The 6,101-nt window shown below is 36.9% G+C and overlaps 1 long non-coding RNA gene across 1 annotated transcript in view; it reads left to right on the top strand.

Moving 5' to 3' along the window:
- The first annotated feature begins 698 nt into the window (after positions 1-698).
- LOC126635601 (uncharacterized) overlaps positions 699-6,101 on the top strand; it is a 60,765-nt gene continuing 55,362 nt past the window's right edge. Inside the window, exon 1 of the long non-coding RNA XR_007627751.1 lies at positions 699-841. This is a non-coding gene — a long non-coding RNA (uncharacterized LOC126635601). The remainder of the gene's footprint in view (positions 842-6,101) is intronic.

Here is a 6,101-nt window from a genome sequence, read left to right as displayed (position 1 = left end):
AACTCTTCAGTCATTTTTTATAGCCTGTGCACTTGGCCTTGCAGGCTTCTGTAAAGATTAGCTAAATTAAAGCCAGACTGAATGAAGTCTGAAAATATTCTCTTATTTCTACCTTCCCAGACTAATTGATAGTTTTACAGGCAGGCTTCCCCCCCCCACCCTCCTCGAGAGGCATTGTTCAAACCTGTGTGGATAACCTAACCTTTCCCACTGAAACTGGCTTTATGTTTGCTCCAAACCATTTCACAGCTGACTTGAGACTTCCACTGCTTTGAATGATCTTCCTACTAGTTCCAAAGACAACCCCTTTGCCTTTAATGCGAAAAGACCTGTCAGTGTCTGTTCAAAACAGTGAGTGCTCTTGGAATCACTTGTGTGGATTTCCCTCAACCTATAAGCACATGTGTTATACAGGCTTAAGCTTAAGTGAGGAGATTCCAAGTTGCCATGCATTAATGAAAATAAGAATTAGAAGCAGGGGTGGAGCCTGTCAGCAGAGGTAGCAGTAGCTTGTTAGTGTGGCTGACATACTGGGGTATGCTTGGCTGTGTATATGTGTGCGTGTATATATGCACATTATATATATGTGTGTATATATAAATGTGTATGTTTTTATATACATAAATTAATGACTACAGGATCTCCATTTTTTGTTTACATGCATGCTCCTGTGCTCCTTCTTTCCCTCATAGGAACCTCTCCTCCTGGTCAGGTGGCCTTACTACATTCAGGATTCAAAACTATCCCAGACAACTCCTCCTGGGCAGCTGCGGAGCAGCCAAGGGGAGAAGCGCAGTGTACACGTGGGGGAGAATGGCAAAGGTGGCTGAGTCACAACAAGGTAAGGAAGCCTTCCATCACATAACTATACAGCTGTATTCAGGGATGACTTCACCCTCTACCTTTTAATTTATTTGTGTAGCTGTGTATGCAGTTCCTCAGCCAAGTCTGGACTTAACTATTCATGTGTCTAATTCTCAACTCTGTTTTGATTAACAGATCAAATTTGCCAGTCATGATATGATTATACCATTACCTCTACATAACCTTGCACTTAACAACTAATAATCCTAACTAGTAGTTAAATACTTTAAATGAATGGACATATTGTCTTTGATTTTTTCTTTTTTTCTCACCAACACTTGTATATAGATTTCCTGTGAATTAGATCATTCTTATCTCTGAACACATCTGCAGTTTCTTTATTCAGAGCAAGCTTACATTTTCTGTGCTTACATTTCTGCAGAAACAAAAATCCAAATAGAGGCAAAAGAAAGCAAATAACTTGGCAAGTTGTAGAGATGCTAGATTTGGAAAGTGTGCCTAGCAAGGATTCAACCACTGTACTTCTTTACTCCTAAGTATATTCTGAATCCCCCCGTGGCTATATTTTGTGTCAGCAGTATGACTTTTCTTGTAAGAACTGCAACAGTCTAATTGTCAGTTCCTCATGTCACTGTCATCTGGGTATGCAACGTGATACGTAAACATAACTTACTATCTAGGTATGTAAACATGGCTTGAGGCCAAGAATATACGCAAGGCAGACTGCAGAAATAGCAGAGTTGGGTTCATGGGATAAATGTCACCCTAGAATTTGTCCAGATCCTTCACTGAACTGTTCTGACACCAACTAAATTTGAGGCAACAGCCAAAACTAATTGAAGCAAAGTGACACGCTGAAAAACTAAGGTAATCTAGTGATGCCAAAACACACAAATCAGATTTCTTCAAATGGTGGTGCTCTGATTGTGTGCAAACTGCCAGTACATTTTATTAATCATTTCTGTCATAATTCTGAGTTGCACTTTCCTTTTTGGTGTTGTCCTGATCCCTGAGGAAAATGCTGCAGAACTGAGGAGGAAAGGCTGCACAGAATGCAAAAGCTGTGTTGATAAAGGGTGACATGAGACAGGACTTCACTTCTGAATAAATCTTAGTAAAATTGCTCCATGGATCTTTGTACAAGTGTTCTTAATAGGCTGATTTAAATGAAATGTAAACCATTTGAAATGACTCCATGAAGTAACTAATGGATTCAATTGGTTGCACTCTTAGGGTGAATGGTGAAGTAAGTTTAATTTGCTGCTTTCTGTTAGATGTCTTGGAATGATCAGTGTAAAGATCTGAGTGAAGAAAAACTAACTCTAAGAGGTAGTCTAGAACATGTACTGAATTAATGAAATAAGCAGAATTTAGTAAACGGAATATTTCTTCTACTGTGAGATAGAGCTGACAGTTATTGGAACCACAAAGTAAAGCTATTCAGTTGGAAAAAAAAAATCATAAATAGTCTACTGTTGCCTCTAGCATGTTTTGCATTGGATTGAAATGGTTCCTCAGAAAATTATAAACTATATTAATGCATAGAAATGACCACACACAGAAACTATTTTTCTTGGCATGCTGTTTATAGCCTGAGCAAAAAAGAAAATAATGAGTTTGTTGCGCTAAGTGACATCTATACTTTAAATATTGCTGTTTCTGTATTTTTTTTTCCATTTGTCATTTTCCTTTGTCACTTAAGAGAAACTAGGAAGGAATACTAATTAGGAGCACAGTGAATATTTGGTCTATGCTGGTTTTTTCTTTTTAAGCCAGCTTCATAGGTTTTTCCTTCAGATGTGATACTTTCTCACAATGGCTTATATTGTTCATTATAACTAAATAAATATGTATTTTTTGACAATACCTGCCCTAAAACCATGACCTATATTGTCCTAATGAGCCTCATAAACCTTTTCACTTTTATTAGAAGGTATTTTATACCCAAGCAAAACATATATGGAAAACATAAGAAATTCAGTAGTGACAAAAAAGGGCAATCCACTTAGGTGAGAGTAATCAAGTTCACAAACACGGGATGGGGAAGAACAACATGGGTAGCTTTGGGGCCTTGGTTTAACCTCTGTGAAGGTTTTTACCTCTCCTATTATTAAGAAAATCCTGCAACACTAGCAATCCTAGCATCTATCACAATGAAAATGAGGATAACAGTTTTCATAATAATGTGATAGCTAAATTTTGTGTCAACATTTTCATAACAAAACCCTTTTGAGAGTTTTATTCAGCCATGGAAGTATTGTAAGATGATACTCTTACATGCTTTCAGCCTAGGAGTATTTTAAAAAATCTGTTTAGCAGCATTGCACGTTATTTTTTTCAAAAAAGCAACAACAGTAATCAGGAGCTCCATTGTAATATGCACTCAGTGATCTCACAACATCACTATGTTAAAAGGTTTAATATTCTGTGAAATAATATGCTGCTTGGAAAAAATGGGGTTTATACAATTATGTATTTCTGTGTGTTCCCATAGACAAGTGGAATTTGTTGTGCACACTGACTGCTGTATGAGACTCGTAGCATGACAGAGTGGGAGGGAAGCTGCTCTGCCTGTCTGCTAGATATGCTGAAATACAAAACTGGATTGCTGCTGGTCTTATTCTCTTTAACCTGGGAATTGTTAAATGAAAAAGGACCTAAAAATGGGTTTGAGAATTTGGGCCTTCTAATTTTGATAGTTGTGAAGTTGTTTGCTTTTCTTGATCCAACTTATGATGTATACCTAAAACAAGATCCACAACTCTTGTTCTGGTGGAATTCAAATATCAATTTTAAATCTGCTGCATTAAAACACAAATTTGTGTAGTGGTTCTTATGTTTAAAAGGGAGGTTTTTTTAAAAAGCAAAATAAGATTTCTTGCCTATGTTCAAGTGCCGTTTTTAACCTGAAAATGGAGCTTTGGGATGAACCTAAGGTAAGAGGTAGCAAATTGTCTGAGATGGTAGGTGCAGTTGCACCTTGAACGATGAAGTTTCACAGTTCTCAAAACCTTATCTTCTCAGCACAAGAAAGTTCAAATGATTGGTAGAGTTTGAAAAACACATTTCACAGTATTTTCATTAGCTTGCAAAAGCAAATTTGCAAAAGTACTAGATATGTCAAAAAAGCCTGTTTTGAATAGTGCACAGAAATATTTATTCATAGATTTAAATTTAGTCTTGGAGAAATTTTTACATCAAAGACCATATCTAGAACTTTTTATCACTGTAGTATGGGCTGTGCAACTAGAGAATGTTTTAAGCTGTTATATGCAGTGTATAATATCTTATTCTGACAAAAATCATTCTGCTGTTTAAAAAAAAGTACAGGAAAGGCAAGTGAATGGTCCTACTGATAAGATTGAACTGACAAAGTAAGAAATGCAATAATTTAAGTAGATGGTTAGTCCTTCAGTAGAAGGATATTCATAAACTTATCATATAGTCTTATCCTGTAATGTGCACAGTGTATGCTACAGAAAACCTAACAATACTCCCTGGAACGAAGTAGTACTTCTTGAATGATAATCCTGGAAATCATTTAAGATCTGGGGTGCTTTGGGATGAGGTTTTAAGGTGTTACAGTTAGTGGTATTTCATATTGCAAATTTATGTGTTTTCCACCTGTAGACAAAAAAAGTAAGCTTGAATAAGGCTGTTGGAATACACTTCTAAATCCTTAAGAGACATTAAAAGTCACCATGAAGACCTAAATAAGCATAGCCTGATTTTCTGTTACTATGAATAGGAGCTTTGATTTTCATCATAGGTGAAACCCAAGTTCTTTTATGTAAGTGTTTGTCAATATATATGTAGTTTCTGGTCTATAAATTCTCAAGAACCTCAGAAGAGGCAAGTGATGATGTGAGGAAAACTGAGCAGAGAGCAACCTTGCGTAGTCTGCTGTGGATCACTCTTTTATTACAGCACCTAATGATGAAGCAAGAATGTTTTGTAGGATCTGATGGTTTGGGTTTTTTTTCCTTTGTTATCACCCACTGGGTTACTGTGACTCCTCAGTGAGACTGAGGGCTTATGTTGGACACTGAATTTTCAAAGGTCTGATCCATGAATTGTCCGTCCTTGCAGGACAACAGCACTGAAAGAAAGCAAAATGTTCTGCAACTGATCTGTAAAACAAAGAGGAGCAGACCTTAGGTGCTGTTCAAGTGCTCCACCAGCCCTAGTGACAATAAACAGTTCAGGGTAGAATCAACTCTTCAGGACAAACTTGCAAAGCTATTGGCAATGCTCTGTTGCAGTTCCATATCATACTTTTCACTTAAACAAATGCTCATCGGTCGTTTGTCAGTTGTGTCACTACTAATTCTGCTGTGGTGCTGTAATTCATTGGCATGTGCAGCTTTGATAGAGCTGTCATTACTCTGGGCAAAATAACTTCTTATCCTGTGCATCTTCAGAGCCTTGTCCTTCATTTTGAGTGTAACCTTGTCCTCATGGAATGAAGATACTGCTTTTCTAATTACTTAGTAAACTGGCTACCTTGTATAATAGGCAGTATGTTCTCAAGTATTTTGTTCAATTGGTACTAAAGTCTTAATAGACAGGGTAAGACAGGAAGAAAAGGTTGTTCACAAGTAGCACTGACATTTTAAACTATTGAAAATAGAAAAAGTTAAAGCTACAGGCATTTGTTTTTAAGGTAGAAAAAACCCTATGTAAAACTGTATTAGTAGCTATGAAAAATCTGAAAATTTCTTTAGAATAATGGATTAATATTCATTTTTCAGAATTTGCAACAAATGCCAGGGAGAAAAGTAACACATAGATTTTCCAGACCAACCAGAAGTCTGTTTGGTCATCAGACTTCAAAAGAACCATTCCAAGGTTATCAGCTTCTTATCCTTGGCTCCATATTTTCCTCACTGTGAGAGGTGTCATTAGATTTTCCTCCCACCCCTCTGCTCCACAGTGACCCCTTAACAATGATGTTCCAAAGTGAGGATGATACTGTGAGGAATTATTAGCCAGGGTTCATTCATGGAGCCCTTTGAACATATGGAGCTTTATTTGCATTAGTGTAACTCTTCCAACTGGTCTCAGCCCAGTTCTCAGTGGGCAGGTGTCTGCAGTCTGTAAATAGCAGTGCTTAATAAACCATAACAATAGTGTCAGCAAGAAGACCTAATTTAAGACAGCAGATCTGTTGATCAGTTCATAGAAACTCAGATGCATACCTATGATTATGCTTGAACCAGATTTTTTTCTATTTTTTTTTTAATTCCATGTGGGTTTTTCTCATGCCACTGCACTAG

The sequence above is a fragment of the Myiozetetes cayanensis genome, unplaced genomic scaffold, assembly GCF_022539395.1.
Source record: "Myiozetetes cayanensis isolate MyiCay16 unplaced genomic scaffold, myiCay2020 scf12, whole genome shotgun sequence".
Taxonomy (NCBI): domain Eukaryota; kingdom Metazoa; phylum Chordata; class Aves; order Passeriformes; family Tyrannidae; genus Myiozetetes; species Myiozetetes cayanensis.
This window is presented reverse-complemented; position numbering and strand designations above follow the sequence as displayed.